The following is a 21899-nucleotide window of genomic DNA, read 5'->3' on the forward strand; positions in this document are numbered from 1 at the left end:
CGGAGCAGGACAGGAATAAAGATGCAGATGTAGAGAATGGACTTGAGGATACAAGGAGGAGGAAGGGTAAGCTGGGACAAAGTGAGAGAGTGGCATGGACATATATACACTACCAAATGTAAAATAGATAGCTAGTGGGAAGCAGCTGCATAACACAGGGAGATCAGCTGGGTGCTTTGTGACCACCTAGAGGGGTGGGATAGGGAGGGTGAGAGGGAGGAGATATGGGAATATATGTACATGTATAGCTGATTCACTTTGTTATACAGCAGAAACTAACACACCATTGTATAGCAATTATATTCCAATAAATATGTTAAACAAATAAAAATAGAAGCCCCTGTTTGGCCAGATATTAACAATTGAGTAGCTAGATTGTTAAATTCTGGTGGAGGGTCTGGTAGAGGTGTGTGTGTAGAAGGATCAGAGAAGCTTTTATGCACTTGTAAGGGAGAGTACCCTATTAAAAGAACCAATACAGCTGCACCGAGGTGAACCATCTAAATATCAGCCTTCATTGTATGGGCCTGTCCTGATCACTGAGGCATCAAGGGTTCTTATCTCCTGCCCAGCAAATGTCAGTATTGTCTTCTCAGTTATGATGAGTAAACAAACATGACTACAGAAATTATCAAGTAATCCTGGGGGTAAAGAGGGAAGCATAACACATTATTCCAGTTACAGTAAAACTAGTCTTGTATAATATCTGTTAATGAAAAGCAACACAAAGAGTTGATAAAGTATTATCCCTTTAATATAGAATCCATTGCTAGTGAGAAAAGTTTTTTATGGGAGACAGTTTTATTTTTCTTTTCATAAGAAATATTCATGTTCTCAAATTCTACATATATTAACATGTGTGCCCTGATGAATACAGCCTAAACAAACTGATCATAAATTCAGTAATTTTCTTATGTTATCTGAGCAAAAAATAATGCTACTGGTTATCATCTTCCTGTTGATGCTTGAAACAGTTGCTGCTTATAAAGCAATTTAAGACCAAGAATAATTACTAGTGCATCAGTTGTATGCTACATACATTCCTCAGATTAGAAATCCACAGCTAAAATTATCAAGTCATAAGCAATGTATTTCATCACAACTTTAATAATAATTTACACATGGCATAAAAGAAATGTTATTTCAAATTCATTTCTAAATAAAAATTTTGACAGTTAAGTGATTTGCTTATTTTCACTTTCAGAAAAAGGTAAAGATTACTCTTTTTATTATCCTTAAATTATTCACCTGTAAAATGTAAACATTTAAGATAATTCTGAGAAATATGGGTTAATTTCCAAATCTTTACATAGACATATCAACTCTATTTGTTGTCATGCAGTACGGAACTTGTCTACAATATGCTTGATATTTTTACCACAATAAAGAATGTACATACTTTAGAAAATAATATAAAAATTTCTAAATAGAATAAACACTTGAAAATTAAAAATGAGTAATTACTGTTGGTTATAAATGATGCTTGAAGGGATCTTTACTTTTGTGTGTGTTAGGGTTATTATTAATTATCTTATCCTGACTTTTATATACATACTCTAAAAATCTATATAATTTTGCATTTGGATTATGCAAAAACTGCTTCTTTTATCACAGATTCTGGGGAAATATTTCAGTTAAATAGAATTAAATAACAAATTAATTGTCCTGTATTTTTAGAGTACTAATTTGAAGCCAGGATAAAAAAGTCAAAGAACACAGAAAAGTTTTCCTCCCACTCCTGAGCCCTAGAGCCTCATTGACCCTATCCAGAGGCAACTATTATTTCTATGCTATTTTAAAAATATCATTTCAGAAATATTTTATGAATATACAGAATATTAATAAACACATTAACATAAGATAGCTATCCAATTTACATCTGAGCTAAGCTATTTGCTTTTTCTCTCTCGGACTCCTGGAAATTTGGTAAACCATTTTATCAATAGCATCCTCTGCCTTTGGAAATAAAGATTACTGGATGAAATTACTTGCTAGTTAGAATTTTTGATAAAAATGAGAAGGGAAAGTTGGGTCATGAAAAACTAAGATTTGCCTAATTCCCAAGTTATGAATGAAACCCTATGGACAGAATTGGAACAGAAGAAAGTGAACAAAAAGGATATAAAGTGAAACAAGTTATATACCCCAATTAAAAAAAAATATGGTGCTCCTCCAGAGAATAATTGAAGCTTTAGATGTTCAGTAAATATTGTTTGATGAATGAATGAATGACTTGTTCTGAACTCCAAGAGAGGCTATTGAAACATTCTTCTTTGTGTCAACATCTGGTTCAATATGTCTATAACTCAAACATACTCAGAAAGAAAATCTTTCTTTGTGGTTGAAGGATAGGAAGTTGACAAGATTAAAGCCTTAAACAGGCAATGGAAAGTCAGAGATTTGTATTGGTCATAAAAGGCTTGCTATTTGGGTTCAAAGTGTCTATCACAAAATATGTGAGAGCCACGAAATACTATTACTGGGTCTACATTTTAACTTATGGAATTTTTCTGAAATTTATGGCCATCTGCAGGACAAGCATTTTCAGTGGTGATTCTCAATTTGTCCTCTTTTTAGATAAAGATTTTACATTTAATATCAAAGCAGCATAATCTCAAGATTTTCCCTGCTGAAGTGATATTTGCAGGTAAATTTATTGTACTTGACAAGGACCAGATTTACAGCCCTGGTACTTGAATCATTTTGTTAGACTCGGATATAATACAAGTTTAACTCCGACGCTTTTTTGATAGCATAGAACTATTTTCTGGAGGCACCTTATATAACACTGCTATTTTCCCCCACATCAGCCAATAAGTGGCCTTCTGTACCTGTCACTCTCATATATATGTGTCTATTATAAGACTAAAGTTGATTGCCTAGCAATTCCATTTAGTAGTCTCACTTACACTTTACAAAAATCACTTCTTAGAATTTTGCAAAGTTCTTTAGAATATTCGAGGAAGATCAGGCCATTTTTTTACAGTCTCAGACTCTACCCTAATTGGACTTGTAGGGTTTTTTTCACTAAAACCTGGGTGGAAAAGAGGGATAGCTTGTCTCTTTTTCATTTGGGATGTAATCGAGATGACCGGTAAAGAGTCCGGTCTCGAGTCATGAAGATCTGAGTTCTAATTCAGTCCTACTGCAGGGACTTCCCTGGTGGTCCAGTGGTAGAGAATCCACCTTCCAATGCAGGGGACGTGGGTTTGATCCCTGGTCAGGGAACTAAGATCCCACATGCCTTGGGGCAACTTAGCCCGCGCACCTCAACTACTGAGCTCGCGTGCCTCCACGAGAGAGCCCATGTGCGGCAAACTGCAGAACCCAAGTGCCCTGGAGCCTGAGCGCCACAACTACAGAGAGAAAACCCTCACGCTGCAGCTAGAAAGAAGCCTGCTTGCCACAAATAAGATGCAATGCAGCCAAAAAAATAAAGAAAAAAATAATCTCTACCACATATTGACAAATATTTAACACCTGTGTTTCAGTTTCTCTATCTTGAAATTTACATAATAGTATCTACTTCAAATGTATTTTTTGTAGAGATTAGATTAGATGATCAAATATCAAGAGATTAGGATAACACCTGATACAGGATAACTCCTGATACAAAGGACTTAACAAAGTAAATAATGTGATGAAGATGATGATGATGATGATGATGATAGCTTTATGAATGAGAGTGAATATTGGTTTGCAGCACATAGTTAAGGTTGAATTTGTTGGGTTTTTTATTGGTTGTGAAATATTTTTAATATATCCTTAATTACAAATGATGATAATAATAGTAGCCACTATTTATTAAGTACTTTATGTCAGAGTTCCTGACCACTCAAATGTTTGAATAAGTACTTTAGTTCTTGTTTAGTTCTGGACTGTAGAATATAACACAATATTTTCTGGCAGGATAGGTGTGGGGAGGCCTTAGAGAGCATCAGATTAGCAGAAATCACAAAACTTTTGTATTTTTAACAATAAAATTTAAGTGTTTCAATATTTTAATAGTGCATGTCAATTAAATGTCTACCATCTTTGTCATGGGATAGCAAGATTAAGGTTAGTAACTTGGGAGTTGAAATGAGAGAAAATATTCATCTAGTGATATTTTCTTTTTTGGGGGGGGAAGCGGCTTTATCTTTACATCTTTATTGGAGTATAATTGTTTTACAATAGTGTGTTAGTTTCTGCTTTATAACAAAGTGAATCAGTTATACATATACAAATGTTCCCATATCGCTTCGCTCTTGTGTCTCCATCCCTCCCACCCTCCATATCCCACCCCTCCAGGTGGTCACAAAGCACCGAGCTGATCTCCCTGTGCTATGCGGCTGCTTCCCACTAGCTATCTACCTTACGTTTGGTAATGTATATATGTCCATAACTCTCTCTCGCTTTGTCACAGCTTACCCTTCCCCCTCCCCATATCTTCAAGTCCATTCTCTAGTAGGTCTGTGTCTTTATTCCTGTCTTACCCCTAGGTTCTTCATGACATTTGTTTTTCTTAAATTCCATATATATGTGTTAGCATATGGTATTTGTCTTTCTCTTTCTGACTTACTTCACTCTGTATGACAGACTCTAGGTCTATCCACCTCATTACAAATAGCTCAATTTCGTTTCTTTTTATGGCTGAGTAATATTCCATTGTATATATGTGCCACATCTTCTTTATCCATTCATCCGATGATGGACACTTAGGTTGTTTCCATCTCCGGGCTATTGTAAATAGAGCTGCAATGAACATTTTGGTACATGACTCTTTTTGAATTATGGTTTTCTCAGGGTATATGCCCAGTAGTGGGATCGCTGGGTTATGTGGTAGTTCTTTTTGTAGTTTTTTAAGGAACCTCCATACTGTTCTCCACAGTGGCTGTATCAATTTACATTCCCACCAACAGTGCAAGAGGGTTCCCTTTTCTCCATACCCTCTCCAGCATTTATTGTTTCTAGATTTTTTGGTGATGGCCATTCTGACTGGTGTGAGATGATATCTCATTGTAGCTTTGATTTGCATTTCTCTAATGATTAATGATGTTGAGCATTCTTTCATGTGTTTGTTGGCAGTCTGTATATCTTTGGAGAAATGTCTGTTTAGGTCTTCTGCCCATTATTGGATTGGGTTGTTTGTTTTTTTGTTATTGAGCTGCAGGAGCTGCTTATAAATTTTGGAGATTAATCCTTTGTCAGTTGCTTCATTTGCAAATATTTTCTCCCATTCTGAGGGTTGTCTTTTGGTCTTGTTTATGGTTTCGTTTGCTGTGCAAAAGCTTTGAAGTTTCATTAGGTCCCATTTGTTTATTTTTGTTTTTATTTCCATTTCTCTAGGAGGTGGGTCAAAAAGGATCTTGCTGTGATTTATGTCATAGAGTGTTCTGCCTATGTTTTCCTCTAAGAGTTTGATAGTGTTCGGTCTTACATTTAGGTCTTTAATCCATTTTGAGCCTATCTTTGTGTATGGTGTTAGGGAGTGATCTAATTTCATACTTTTACATGTACCTGTCCAGTTTTCCCAGCACCACTCATTGAAGAGGCTGTCATTTCTCCACTGTATATTCCTGCCTCCTTTATCAAAGAGAAGGTGACCATATGTGTGTGGGTTTATCTCTGGGCTTTCTATCCTGTTCCATTGATCTTTCTGTTTTTGTGCCAGAACCATACTGTCTTGATTATTGTAGATCTGTAGTATAGTCAGAAGTCAGGGAGCCTGATTCCTCCAGCTCCGTTTCTTGTTCTCAGGATTGCTTTTGCTATTCAGGGTCTTTTGTGTTTCCATACAAATTGTGAAATTTTTTGTTCTAGTTCTGTAAAAAATGCCAGTGGAGTTTGATAGAGATTGCATTGAATCTGTAGATTGCTTTGAGTAGTAGAGTCATTTTCACAATGTTGATTCTTCCAGTCCAAGAACATGGTATATGTCTCCATCTATTTGTATCATCTTTAATTTCTTTCATCAGTGTCTTATAATTTTATGCATACAGGTCTTTTGTCTCCTTAGGCAGTTATATTCCTAGATATTTTATTCTTTTTGTTGCAATGGTAAATGGGAATGTTTTCTTGATTTCACTTTCAGATCTTTCATTATTAGTGTATAGGAATGCCAGAGGTTTCTGTACATTAATTTTGTATCCTGATACTTTGCCAAATTCATTGATTAGCTCTAGTTTTCTGGTAGCATCTTTAGGATTCTCTATGTATAGTATCGTGTCATCTGCAAACAATGACAGCTTTACTTCTTCTTTTCAGATTTGGATTCCTTTTATTTCCTTTTCTTCTCTGATTGCTGTGGCTAAAACTTCCAAAATTATGTTTAATAATAGTGGTGAGAGTGGGCAACCTTGTCTTGTTCCTGATCTTAGTGGAAATGCTTTTAGTTTTTCACCATTGAGGACAATGTTTGCTGTGGGTTTGTCATATATGGCCTTTATTATGTTGAGGAAAGTTCCCCCTATGCCTGCTTTCTCCAGGGTTTTTATCATAAATCGGTGTTGAATTTTGTTGAAAGCTTTCTCTGCATCTATTGAGAGGATCATATGGTTTTTCTCCTTCAATTTGTTAATATGGCATATCATGTTGATTGATTTGCATATATTGAAGCATCCTTGCATTCCTGGAATAAACCCTACTTGATCATGGTGTATGATCCGTTTAGTGTGCTGTTGGATTCTGTTTGCTATTATTTTGTTGAGGATTTTTGCATCTATGTTCATCAGTGATATTGGCCTGTAGTTTTCTTTCTTTGTGACATCCTTGTCTGGTTTTGGTATCAGGGTGATGATGGCCTCGTAGAATGAGTTTGGGAGTGCCCCTCCCTCTGCTATATTTTGGAAGAGTTTGAGAAGGATAGGTGTTAGCTCTTCTCTAAATGTTTGAGAGAATTCGCCTGTGAAGCCATCTGGTCCTGGGCTTTTGTTTGTTCGAAGATTTTTAATCACAGTTTCAATTTCAGTGCTCGTGCTTGGTCTGTTCATATTTTCTATTTCTTCCTGATTCAGTCTTGGCAGGTTGTGCATTTCTAAGAATTTGTCCATTTCTTCCAGGTTGTCCATTTTATTGGCATAGAGTTGCTTGTAGTAATCCCTCATGATCCTTTGTATTTCTGCAGTGTCAGTTGTTACTTCTCCTTTTTCATTTCTGATTCTATTGATTTGAGTCTTCTCCTTTTTTTTTTTCTTGATGAGTCTGGCTAACGGTTTATCAATTTTGTTTATCTTGTCAAAGAACCAGCTTTTAGTTTTATTGATCTTTGCTATCGTTTCCTTCATTTCTTTTTCATTTATTTCTGATCTGATTTTTATGGTTTCTTTCCTTCTGCTAACTTTAGGGGTTTTTTTGTTCTTCTTTCTCTACTTGCTTTAGTTGCAAGGTTAGGTTATTTATTTGAGATGTTTCCTGTTTCTTGAGGTAGGATAGTATTGCTATAAACTTCCCTCTTAGAACTGCTTTTGCTGCATCCCATAAATTTTGGGTCATCGTCTTTCCATTGTCATGTGTTTCTAGGTATTTTTTTATTTCCTCTTTGATTTCTTCAGTGATCACTTCGTTATTAAGTAGTGTATTGTTTAGCCTCCATGTGTTTGTATTTTTTACAGATCTTTTCCTGTAATTGATATCTAGTCTCATGGCGTTTTGGTCGGACAAGGTACTTGATACAATTTGAATTTTGTTAAATTCACCAAGGCTTTATTTGTGACCCAAGATATGATCTATCCTGGAGAATGTTCCATGATCACTTGAGAAAAATGTGTATTCTGTTGTTTTTGGACGGAATTCCTATAAATATCAATTAAGTCCATCTTGTTTAATGTATCATTTAAAGCTTGTGTTTCCTTATTTATTTTCATTTTGGATGATCAGTCTATTGGTGAAAGTGGTGTGTTATAGTCTCCTACTATGAATGTGTTACTGTCAATTTCCCTTTTTATGGCTGTTAGTATTTTCCTTATGTATTGAGGTGCTCCTATGTTGGGTACATAAATATTTACAATTGTTATATCTTCTTCTTGGATCGATCCCCTGATCATTATGTAGTGTCTTTCTTTGTCACTTGTAATAGTCTTTATTTTAAAGTCTATTTTGTCTGATATGAGAATTTCTACTCCAGCTTACTTTTGGTTTTCTTTGCATGGAATATCTTTTTCCATCCCCTTTCAGTGGGTGGTGTAGGCTTCGTGGTGGAGGGAACTAGTGCCTGTGTTCTGGTGGATGAGGCTGGATCTTGTCTTTCTATTGGGCAGGTCCACATCTGGTGGTGTGTGTTGGGGTGTCTGTGGACTTATTATGATTTTAGGCAGCCTCTCTGCTAATGGGTGGGGTTGTGTTCCTGTCTTGCTAGTTGTTTGGCATAGGATGTCCAGCACTGTAGCTTGCTGGTCGTTGAGTGAAGCTGGGTGCCGGTGTTGAGATGGAGATCTCCGGGAGATTTTCGCCATTTGATATTATGTGGAGCTGGGAGGTCTCTTGTGGACCAGTGTCCTAAAGTTGCCTCTTCCACCTCAGAGGCACAGCACTGACTGCTGGCTGCAGCACCAAGAGCCTTTCATCCACACGGCTCAGAATAAAAGGGAGAAAAAGTAGAAAGAAGGAATTACTAGAAGTAGAAAGAAAGACAGAAAGAAAGAAAGAAAGGAGGAAGGGAGGTAGGAAGGAAGGAAGAAGGGAAGTAGGGAAGGAAGGAAAAAAGAAAGCAAGAAGATAAAGTAAAATAAAATAAGATAAAATATAATAAAGTTATTAAAATAAAAAAATAATTATTAAGAGAAGAAAAAAGAAATAAAATTTAAAAAGAAAAACAAAAAACAGACTGATAGAACTCTAGGACAAATGGTGGAAGCAAAGCTATACAGACAAAATCTCACACAGAAGCATACACATACACACTCACAAAAAGCGGAAAAGGGGAAAAAATCATAAATCTTGCTCTCAAAGCCCACCTCCTTAATTTGGGATGATTCTTTGTCTATTCAGGTATTCCACAGATGCAGGGTACATCAAGTTGATTGTGGAGCTTTAATCCGCTGCTTCTGAGGCTGCTAGGGGATATTTCCCTTTCTCTTCTTTGTTCTCACAGCTCCCAGGGCCTCGGCTTTGGATTTGGCCCCGCCTCTGCGTGTAGGTCGCCAGAGGGCGTCTGTTCTTCGCTCAGACAGGAGGGGGTTAAAGGAGCAGCTGATGCGGGGGATTTGGCTCACTCAGGCCGGGGGGGGGGGGGAGAGGGAGGGGCATGGAGTGCGGAGCGAGCCTGCGGCGGAAGAGGCTGGCGTGACGTTGCACCAGCCTGAGGCACACTGTGCCTTCTCCCGGGGAAGTTGTCCCTGGATCCCAGAACCCTGGCAGTGGCGGGCTGCACAGGCTCCCCGGAAGGGGGGTGTGGACAGTGACCTGTGCTCGCACACAGGCTTCTTGGTGGCGGCAGCAGCAGCCTTAGCGTCTCATGCCCGTCTGTGGAGTCTGCGCTTTTAGCCGCGGCTTGCGCCCGTCTCTGGAGCTCCTTTAAGCAGCGCTCTTAATCCCCTCTCCTCGCGCACCAGGAAACAAAGAGGGAAGAAAAAAGTCTCTTGCCTCTCCGGCAGGTCCAGACTTTTCCCCGGACTCCCTCCTGGCTAGCCGTTGTGCACTAACCTCTTCAGGCTGTGTTCATGCCGCCAACCCCAGCCCTCTCCCTGCACTTCGACTGAAGCCCGAGCCTCAGCTCCCAGCCCCGCCCGCGCCGGCGGGTGAGCAGACAAGCCTCTCGGGCTGGTGAGTACTGGTCGGCCCTGATCCTCTGTGCGGGAGTCTCTCCGCTTTGCCCCCCGCGCCCTGTGGCTGCGCTCTCCTCCGCGGCTCCGAAGCTCCCCCCTCCGCCACCCGCAGCCTCCACCCGCGAAGGGGCTTCCTAGCGTGTGGAAACCTTTCCTCGTTCACGGCTCCCTCCCACTGGTGCGGGTCCCGTCCCTATATTTTTGTCTCTGTTTTTTCTTTATTCTTTTGCCCTCCGCAGGTACGTGGGGGGGTTTCTTGCCTTTTGGGAGGTCTGAGGTCTTCTGCCAAAGTTCAGTAGGTGTTCTGTAGGAGCTGTTCCACGTGTAGATGTATTTCTGGTGTATCTGTGTGGAGGAAGGCGATCTCCGCGTCTTACTCTTCCGCCATCTTCCCAGAAGCCCCCTTTGTGGAGTTTCTTGACAATCCTGAAGTCATAGTCGCCCAGTTTCTGTGCAGCAAAGCCCCTCAAACCCAAAGGTAATCAAGACTGGCCACTCAAGTGAGAGTACCGGATCACATTCAAAGTTCAGTTTCGTAAACATTCATTGAGTGCTTGCTGTTTTCCAGGCTCAAAGAGGATTGCAAAAATAGGTATATCCTCAGAAACATGGAGGTAATAGCAGGTGATATTCAATCTCTCTCACCTAGTGATAGTTAAACAGAGGAAATACTTTTCAATCACTTTTGTCAAACTCTGTTGAGAAAGGAAAAGATTTGCTGTGTGTTATAGATCGAATGTTTGTTACCCTCCAAAATTCATATGTCGAAGCTCTAACCCCCAAAGTAATGGTATTTAGAGATGAGGCTTTGGGGAGGTAATTTGTTTAGATGAGGTCATGAGGTTGGGGACCCTATTTTGGGATTATTCCTTCCAATAAGTGGAAGGCAGATAAGAACTCTCTTTAGCTGCCATGTGAGGACATAGTGAGAAGGTTGCTTACCTGCAAGCCAATAAGAGGACCCTAACCAGGAAACAAATCACAGGCACTCTGACCGTGACTTCCGAGTCTCCAGAGCTGTGAGAAGTAAATGTTTGCTGTTTAAGCCGACCAGTCTATGGTATTAAGTTATGGCGGTCCAGGATAATTAAAATAGTGGTTTATGGTCATTTGGGAGGAGATGATCTTTCTTTCCATTCATGTCTGCATCAAATACCTTGATTTTTTTTTTTCAAGGGCTGTTCAGTTTTCCCAGTATCTGGTTGTTTAACACATGGCTCATATTTGACTACAGGTGAGCAGCAATCTTAAACTTGCTGCCTTGAAAGTTGTGAAGGTGCATCTGAAAGATGTGCCTTGATTCCTCAGTTGTTCTAACATCTATCCCTTAGAAAGCCACGACAAAGAATGAATCCTTCTGGCCTCACTATGCAATTGCTCTTAAACAATTAAGAGTTCAGGGTGATGGTATCAAGCAATGTTGAAGTCTCTTATGAGAAATAGGTGTTTAAAGCTCATTGCTGTGTTTGTCATGAGGATTATATAAATATGACTACAATTAAAAATTCACTCATATATCCATTCATTCATTTCAAATCTTTGTTTGAATAGTTAATATGGGCCAGGCCCTGAGGTTGACATTGTATGTTGGAAATTCCTCTCTGATATCAGTTTAAACAATAATAATGTTCTCCTGAAGATTTAATATGTGCTCATATTTTGGAATTGATTGGTCTTTTCTGTGTTGATTGCTAAAAGCTTATACTCAAATCTGAGGCTCACCTCAGAACAGTCATTTTGGTCTAAGGTCATTCTGGCTTTCTTACTCTTTCTCAACTTTATTTTCTCTTTGTCTCATTTTGAAATGTTTTAACATTTTCTTATGCAAGTCACCTTGAATACATGTACAGAAGAAGTCAGAAATAATATAAATGTAAATATCAAATATACATCAAATATACATTAAAATGGAGAAAATAAATGCCAAGGCAGAAATTGAGTATATGGGTTCAACTGGTAGATCATTTTCTGGTGTTTCCTACCAAAAACATTGCTACTTCATAATCTTCTGATGTTAAAACGCAATTGAATGTAGTAAAAGAATATTTGCCAAAAACAAATGGCATGAAAAAATTACAATTTGTTTAATAAACCAGAACTGAAGTGGAATCATCATAGAAAGCATAAAATAGGTCAAGATATTTAAAAAATGATATCATTTTGTCAGTAAAATATTAAAAAATACATGTAAGCAATTTCTGAGATTCTGTAACCATATTAGACAAAAGAGAAAAGTAAAGGAAATGTTGTCTTTCACAAAAAGGAAAGTATTGCTATGCTTACTTAAAATGAAAACGTAGTACTTTCTTTGTATATTTACAGAAAAAGTCAATTGTTATCTGAAAATTGTGGTAGGTAGCCCAGAAATTGCAAGGGCAAAAATAGAGTGTAAATAAGGGGAAAATATATTGAGATTGCTTAAATAAGCTGTTAAAATCTAAAGATATAGGATATGGAAAGACTGACTAGTATAATTTTAGTCTTTAATTTCTTTGAGCACTCTTGGGGCTAATATAATACCAAGTCTTAAAAAAGTCTTGAAATTATAGCTCTAACAAAATCTGGAAAAAATGTCTAAGATCCCATTTTCAGATACCTAGTCTAGAATGATGTACTGGGAAACACACAGGGCTTAATAAAGAACAAATTCTGTCACAGTGGTAGCAGATATCTTTCTATTGACAGAATAATGGCATAGTAAATCAGGGAGAAGCATTAGATGCAATTTATCTTGACTTTAGAAAGAGTTTGATTCAGTCTTGTATGAAGTATTAATCAAGAAAAGCGGAAAAGTGTGCTGAAGACCTCACTGTTAAGTGGATCAGCATCTGGTCTACTTAGTCAATCAGAGGCACTCAGAATATAGCCATTAATAGCTCAATATGTCTAGAGCTGTGGAATACATGGAATCATATACAATTAATGCTATGATATAAATTTAGTATGAATAAAATAGAAAATAAATGGGAATTAATACCTGCCCTACTGACATAAAATACTAACATTAACATAAATAATAACCTATGTATATTTTACTTTGGTGCTATACTTTGTCAATTTCAAAAGGTCTTTGTACAATATCATTTAAAAAATCGGAAGATGGAACGATTTATCAAGTTTATCGTATAGCACAACTCTACATGAAAATGAATGGAGTGTTGAAAAGTGGCCAGATGTTATCTTGGCCAGGTAAGAGAGATCAACAACAAAAGAATGAACCAGTTTATATCCACTTGTGAATTTGGTAGATAATAACAGGAATAATCTTACCTAGCATTCACTGAGAGTTAAAACATGTTCCAGGCATCTTACATGCATTATCTCCCTGAATGTAGACAATAAGCCTATGAAGTAAGTATTATTATCAGCTATCTCCTAAACTCATAGACATCCAGATGAGCACAAGTATAAATAGAGAACTCTATTTGGAGAACTCTATTTGGTTTTGAAAGGAATTTAAGGATTATCCAATCCAGCTTCTTTTAAGGTGAAGGCAATCTGTTCTATAAACAGACTGTTGAGAACCTGCAAAGACAGGTGATAGGACATTGAGAAAAGAATCCACAGAAAAACATATAATGATAGTATTTTGTATTTTTATGTTGGAGAAGGGTCACTGACTGAAATGAAGAATGAAGGTAAAGTAGAATAAACCATTTAAAAACATTTATTAGATTTGGTGAATGGGTTAAGTATGACCTTGAACAGTTCCCGTGGCTGGGAGCAGAAGACATTTTACAGAAATTAAGGTTGTGTGCTTGTTTGTGTGTGTTGACAATTGGAGTAAAGGGCATAAACCATTTGAGGAGTCTGGTACAAAAAAATAAAATTAAAAAGTAATGAAAGGAATCAAAGAATAAAACAGAGATTGTTTTAAGACATTTTAGAAGAACTTAAATGAGGGCTTGAATGATAAAGCACAGATGAGAAATGTTTAGTAGTAGGAATCAGTGAATTTTGGTACAGCACATTCTCTTTTTTTTTTTTTGGCCATGCCATGTCGCTTGCAGGATCTTAGTTCCCCAACCAGGGATCGAACCCAGGCCCCCTAGTGGAAGTGCAGAGTCCTAACCATTGGACTGCCAGGGAATTGCCAGGCTCTTCTTGAAAGAAAGAAATGAGTTCTAGAGGCAGATAAGCTCCTCCTTAGACATGACGGATCAGACACATGCATAGAGAATGTTGACATGAAGGATGAGATCATTAGCGATAAAAACTGCATGAATGTAGATTTAATAAGAACATAGCTACTGTGGTAAGTAAGCCACAGAATTGATAAGGGGCATAGAGTATGGCTGGCAAACTTTATTTTAGCATACATATGTAGTTTATTAAGTGCTATTCCATTCTTCTAGGTGTTCATAGCATTATAGGCAAAGAGGGAAAAAGACAAAATCATTTCATAAAATAGAACATGCAGAACATTTTCAAAGGGCAATTTCTTTACTTACTAGTCCTTTAAAGAAAATCTCATACTTTCCTTATGGAATAATTTTCTTCCTCTTAAAGTGCATTCTTCAGAAGTTCCTTTAGGGAAGTTATGTAGTTAGTGAAGAGAGAGAGGAAAAAAAGGAAGCTAGGCATAAAACTGCAGATTGCATATTTTGTCTTAGTATTTGAAGATACTGTTGCACTTGTTTCTTAAAAAATATAACTGTTATTTGTGAGTTATATTTTAGCTACTTTTAATATATTCTATTAGCTTTGGACATTCTATAGTTTCTCTACATAAGGCTAGGTATATATTAGGTGGTAATTATGCATTTGGGCTTTTCTGTATGTGCTCCCTGAAACTGAACATTCTGCTCTTTCTTCAGCTATCTATTACCTTCAAATAGTATTTTTCCATTCACTCTTCTTTTTGCTACTGGGACTCCTATTATGTACATGATTTCAAGAATGCCTAATGAATCAGAAATGTTTTAAGATATCAATCTCAGTAAATAATTATTGTATACTCTGAAACTATGTCATAAAATAAAAATTGTTCACCTAGAAATGAAAATAACTTATTTATTTTTAAATTTTAGTGCCAAAAATTGTTTTGCTTCATGTCAAAATAACTGAGTTTCAGGACTCTGATCTGACTAAGTAGTCACTTGATTCAATACAAATCATTGGCTAAAAACAATATAAATATTCTGGAAATTCTTGCTGCACAAATATCTGATATTCCATGAAAAAAATAAGCATTGTGTGTGTATTTTGAGTGTAAATGGAATTTTTAATGTTAACTGTTTATTATTTTATGATATTAAATTCTGTAGTATTTAATGAATGCAACAGGGAGAGGGAGAGAGAAAGGTGCCTCTATCTATTAACAGATAAATAGACAGATAAATAGATTTACCAGCATTTTCTCCATCACTTTAATGTGATGGAAAAAACTTTCATGTACATGCATGAGTATGTATGATATAAAATCTTTCTCCTTTTAACTCTGAATGTTTAGTCTCTCTTCCTAGGATTCCCTGTGAGAATCTTTGAATAATGTTGCCCTACATTTTCACATAGCTAGGACAGCCTCTTTACCCCTCAGAGCGTGATTTCTAATAAAATGCTTGGAATCATGAGCCATATTCTGGTTTGACCCAGAAAGCTTTGACATTCAAAATCAGAGTGGTCTGAATGGCTCAGTCAAGATACAAGCCTGAATTAATTGGTGAATTTGATTATATTGACCCTTGAGGAAAGGGATAATGTATTGGACTTTTTTTTTTGAAAATGTTATCTATATAATTTAAGTGAATAATTATTAACAAAATGGCTAAAACTAAAACGTGTTCAGGTTAAATAAAGTAAGTAACCTCTTCAGCTGTTCTCATGATACAATAGAGACAACTGCTTCTGGATTGAATTGGGCTTAAAATCATTGACCAAAAAAATTTACAAATGTGTAATCACAGTTCTTAGTATAGTGCTAAGTATATAGTTATGGAATAAATGCTAAGTTGTTTTATAAGCTTTTAGTTATATATAAATTGAAATAAATAACTCAGATACAGACGTGTCATCAGCATGCCTCGTGATATTTAACATTTGTGATTATACTGAATTGCATAGATATCTTTGCTTTTCCTTCCTAGGATATTACTGAGTATACTGTTAAGGGTCTAACTTTGCTTCTTGTTCCTATACAGCACATCAGGGTCAAGAGATTTAAAGTATTATAAAGAGGTAGGATTGTAGTTCTTTGCAATTGCCAGTCATGGTTATAGATCAACATTACAATAAACTACTTGAAAATATTTTGAAGGTAAATGGTTTAAGTGTAAAAAATCATGTGATGTTTGCAAATTCTTCAAATTATATCTGTTTGGTTTTTATATAAGAATATTATTTATTTATTTATTTATTTAATCATTACATGCACACACATTCTAAATTAGTCACTGGACTTAGAGCAGATAATAAGACATTCCCCTACTTGCCTTCATGAAACTCATGTTTTAGTGATAGAACAAATTTAGCATTCATTATGCAATTAAGAATTTGATTTCAGTTCTGATAAATTCTATCCACATGGAAATATTGCTATGAAAGTGTATAACTGGAAGCTGTTCTTGAGGAAACAATATTTTAACTGAATATTTAAGGAAGAATATCAACTGAGTCCACAGAGAAAGGAGTGGATGAAAACTTGCAAGTTATAGGACACTGACTCTAAAAAAGTCCTGAGGTGGTTAAGAACATAGCATGATGGGGAAAATGAATCAAGGACATATGGCTAGTAAGGAGATTAGTGGGTGGGTATGAGGCAGTAATCATGCTGAAACATGTAGGTTAATTTAAGGATTTTATCCATTATTTAAATAATAATGGAGAATTAATGAAGACTTTGAAGCAGGAGAGTGACATACTCCTACATTTCATTGAAAAATGTCACTTTGCTGTGGAAAATGTTTTGAATGAGGGTAAGAAGAGACCTGAGAAGACTGGTTAGGAAGGTCTGCATTGGTCCAGGTGAGCTGTGGTAATTTAAACTGGGATAGACATAGTAGAGAAGCAGGAAATTGAGTTCGATAGATAGTTATGAAATGGAATGGGCAGGACTCTGTGATAGATAAAACATGGGTGATGAAGGAGAGGGGACAATCAACAATTATTCCTAGTTTTCTACTTTAAAAAACTAATATCATGGTGTAGGATGTATTTTTATTTCACAATATATACAAATATCAAAAATTACATTTTACACCTCAAACTGATATAGTGTAATATGTCAATTATACCTCAATAATAATCAAATCATAATCACCTTTTTATTATGCATTGAAAAAAAACTAATAATGTTCACTGAAATATGCAGCCCTGGAAAAGGGGCAGATTTAAAAGGTTGGGGAAGGGACTTCTCTGGTGGTCCAGTGGTTAGAACTTCGCCTTCCAGGACAGGGGGTGCAGGTTTGATCCTGGTCAGGGAGCTAAGATCCCACATGCCTCAAGGCCAAAAAACCAAAACATAAAAAAAAACAGAAGCAATATGTAACAAATTCAATAAAGACTTTAAAAATGGTCCACGTAAAAAAAAAAAAATCTTAAAAAAAATTAAAAAAAATAAAAGGTTGGAGAAGATGATGAGTTTAGATTTAGGCATGTTAAATTTGAAGGGCCTCTTCATACTCGCTAGTGTGACCAGAATAAAAAAAATCAGATAAGAACAAGTTGTGGTGAGAATGTGAAAATATCTGAACTCTCTCATATGCTACTGGTGGGAATGGAAAATGGTGCAACCAATTTGAAAAATATTCAGGCAGTTCTTCAAATGATTTCACACAGAGTTACCGTATGACCCAGTAATTCTACTCCAAGGTGTTTACCTAAGAGAAATGGAAACATGTTTACACAAAAACATGTACATGAAAGTTAATGGCGGTGCTATTCATAATAACCAAAATGTGGAAACAAACTTATTGTTCAAGTGAAAAAAGCTAAAAAATAGTGGTATATCCATACAATGGAATATTATTATTCAGCCATAAAAATGGAGTTATGATACATGTTACAACATGGACAAACCTTAAAAATATTATGCTAAGTAAAAGAAGCCAATCACAAAAGATTACATATAATATGATTCCCTTCCATGAAATATCCAGACTCTACAGAGACAAATAGTAGATTAATGGTTTTGTAGGGCTGGAGTATAGATGGAGAAATAGGAAGGTTTTAACTAAAGGGTATATGGGATGTGTTTTTGAGATGAAAACTGTTCTAAAATTAGATTGTGATGATGGTTGTTCATATATGTGAATATACGAAAATCCATTGACCTGTATACCTTAAATGGGTAAATTATATGATATGTGAATTATATATTGATGAAGCTGTTTTAAAAATTTGAGAGGTCTGTGAGTATCTCAGTTTTTGGAAGACCTCAGAGAAGAAGTCTTGACAGGAGAAATATATCTGGGGTCATTTGTGAATAGATTGTAACTGAAACTGTGGGTGGGGATGAGGAAATATGGATTAAATATGGCTAAAGACCAAACTTGCAGAAATTCTAATATACATTGCTTGGGTAGATGAGAGTGAATCAGTAGAAGAGACAAAGAAGGAGTGAAGAGACATGAAGTATAAATGTGGTCTCAAGGAAACCATTAGTGTTTTAAGAAGGAGTGTGTGTAAATAGTTTTGAATGAAATTGAGTCAAGTAGGATGTGGTATAAAAATATCCATTAGATTGAGTGGCTCAGAAGTCGTTATTACATCAGTTAGAGCCATTTTGTGCAGTGGTGGTGGAAAAGGCTGCTGATAAAGACATCAGGATTCACTGAGCAGTATGTGAAGGGGAGGATGTAATGATAGTGGCAGAAATATCTCTCCTCTGAAGTTAGGTATGATTTTAGAGGGATAAGTCAGGATGAGGAAAATTATTGTCTTTAAATTGGGAAAATTTCAGTATAATTAAATGTGGATTGGAAGGATCGCATAGAGATGTGTGTGATGAAGATCCAGGATATATAAGGGATAATCAATATTGGAAGATTCCTGAGAAGGAGATAAATGATTTCGTTTAGATCACAGGTTAAGTCTTAATCTTAAATTATAGTGCTTACATAATAGAAAGAAAAACCTGAACATAGATCGAGTGGTCATTGGTGAAACAGGGTTACACCGAGCCTGTAAATACATACATACACATTACGATTAAAAACAAAAACAATAACCTTTGTAAGGGTCATCACTAAGGATAAAATGGTAGAATACTTTCAAAAGAGGAAGTATAGGTACTCCTGTATGGCATTACAGTATATTACTATTACTTGCTATGAAATTAATTGTTTCTTATATTTATAGATTAAAGAAGCCATTAACTAGAGAGAGTTTTCTGTTTTCCTAAGAGTTTCCCAAGAGTCAGCAAAAGGCTTTAATAGTGAAGAAAATTGACTGATGGTAGTCTTTACCGATATTACAGTAGTTTACATCATAGTAAATGAAATTTCTACTAGGAATTGTCACATATAGGTAAAACTTTCCTTTTTCCCTGGTGAATTGTATTTGGTTGTTAATCTAAGGACAGCTATAATTATATGTTGATATTATATATAATTTGGTATAGATATGTTTAGGTTAACTATTTAGTATACTACATACAGTTTATTGCATAGACTGGATTTTTTGGAGGTTTGTTTTTATTTTCAAATATGTGTTCTGTATGTCTCTTTTGAAATTCCAGAGTAAAGAGAAATCTCTCATATACTACTAAAAAGTGTCTACACAGTTTCAAACTGTCAGATAATTGTAATCAGAGTGGTATCTGGAATAATTTTTGTGGAATAATTTCTGATTAATGACTCTCCATGTGGGCCTACTAGTGGTTTCAAAGACAAAACAAACCTCACAGTTTAAAAGACAAAATGTTATTTGTCAGATTTTTATCTTGAAAGCTTTTGTGGATGGGGTTACACATTTCTGGAGATAGAAATGGTTTTCCCATCTGGAGTAATTTTCAGAGGAGTTAATTAATTTTTGAAAGATATTTTCCTTTCCCCAACAATTGGTGAAACAAAAAAATAGGCTCAGGACAATTTTTATTAATTGGGTATTATGCTAGTAATGAGAACGGAATTACTTTCCCCAAATTGAGAAATAAGTCTCTAGTGAGTGCTTGAACCAATTAAACCAGACAGGAAAGACCATGTATAAAGGCTCATTATATTACATATGTACTACTTACTCAATTCAGCCTCTTGTAATCCTGTTAGTTGAAAATATCCCTCCCATTAGACAATTTATTTGTTATATCTAGTCAACATTATTATTGAAACACGAGTTAAATGCAAAGAGAATGCATTTTCAGCAAGATTTTAATGTAATTCTTTCTATGGAAGAATGAAAACCACATATATTACCTGCTACTGAGTAAATTAAAGTATAATTAGAATCTAATGGATTTGCTAAAGCATTTAATGATGAATAACATTTAATTTTGCATACTGTGAAAGGCATCATATTGATATACTTAATTTTAGTAGTGAAATGAATACACTAATATGAGGTAACATTTAAGGATTGCCATGCAAACCACCAATAGTATGATAATTCAAGGTAGATTGCATATGCCCACATGGTCTTTTTACTTATACTTCTATAATTTAGAGTGAAAACTATGATTCCTAGAGTAGAAAGTAATATAATCTACCTTAGGATACCCGGAGGTTTTATGGCAAAAACATGCTATCTAATCCTAGGTTAAAATGTTTATTAAAATCATTTAATATCTTCATTACAGGAAGCCTGAAATTATTTGTAATGCTTATTTTATTATATTTTTGTTAAAAATTATAAAAATCATTTAGTCATGAGTTATAAATGAAAAAATATATAAAATACAGAAAAGTAGGTACTGTAGGTTTGCAGTTTTGCAGTGTGAGACATTAAACATGCAAACTACTTCACAATATGTTCCACCTGACAATAAATTGAACGAGTTGATATTTTATGCTAATGAACATGAGACAATGAATGAAAAAGAGCATAGTACTTGGAAACATGTTTCTCCAATTTCATTTATTAATATTATTTTATTGGCATTTTGCTATCAGAACCTGAGCCATGCATATGATACATGCTCCATGTAAAAGGTGACCTGCGTGGAAGTTGTTGCTGTCCCAAGTGCTCAGTCAAAATTAAATGAGCATATGGTCTCTGTATGAAAAACACCTCATGGACTGTCTTATATTCTGCTTCCCCACATGTTGCTGACCTTCTTTGCTTCTGACCTTGTGAGTAATGTTTCTACCTGTGATCTTAATCTACCTAAGATCCTGTTGCTTATCATCACTCTTTTGTGTTGTGAACTTTGGATTCTACCACGAACATATTTCAGATTTTACAATGCCATGAGCAAATATCACATTTAACTTAGCTGTAGCCAGGATGTTATGTCTTGATCAAGACTTTGTGAAGGATTTTAGCCCTGTGACACATACCTGGACACCAAGTGGATCAGTAATTTAACTAAGGCATATCAATGATGAATGGCCAGGAGTTAGAATCCACTAAGAGATGTGGAAAAAACACTCAGGTAGCCTAGAGATTTATTTTTCCCAGCCCTGATACCAACTTTAGCAAAGTAAAAACTGATGATTTTCAGCAACTTTCAAGAAATATTTGTGGTTCGACATCAACAAGTTGTAGTTTGGCTTTCTTTATGTGTTTACTTCATAAATACATACTGGGTCTATATTATGAAGAAGGTTCTATGGTGGTTTCCAAATAATATGCCATACTTCAGGCCCAGAAAATATGGCTTAGATATGATTTTCCCTGCCCTTCCCTGTAAAGTACAATTATAAGGCCTGGAAACAATGTAAGAGGCAATCAAATGAGATTTCTGAATGACATAAAAAGAAGATAGGAAACATTAGGTACCACGAACTAGAGGAACAACACAGCAGCAGAGTGCCTTCCAGCTCAATAAGGTGACCTAAACCCGGCCTTGTCTGCTCTTCAACCTAGCAAGAGAAGGCAACCCAGATAGGCTCACTTCTGTCTCAGATCTCTTAGGAGTACTGTTAACAGTACCAGACAAACCTGGCAACACCAGCAAGGGGAATCATGTGGGAGTAACAAGCAGTTGGGGAAGAAACTCTCACTCTTCACCAGGACTGGCACTCCCTTTCCCTCCTGAGATAAACCAAGCGCCTGGGCAAT

The sequence above is a fragment of the Lipotes vexillifer genome, unplaced genomic scaffold (genome assembly GCF_000442215.2).
Source record: "Lipotes vexillifer unplaced genomic scaffold, Lipotes_vexillifer_v1.1 scaffold49, whole genome shotgun sequence".
Classification (NCBI taxonomy): Eukaryota; Metazoa; Chordata; class Mammalia; order Artiodactyla; family Lipotidae; genus Lipotes; species Lipotes vexillifer.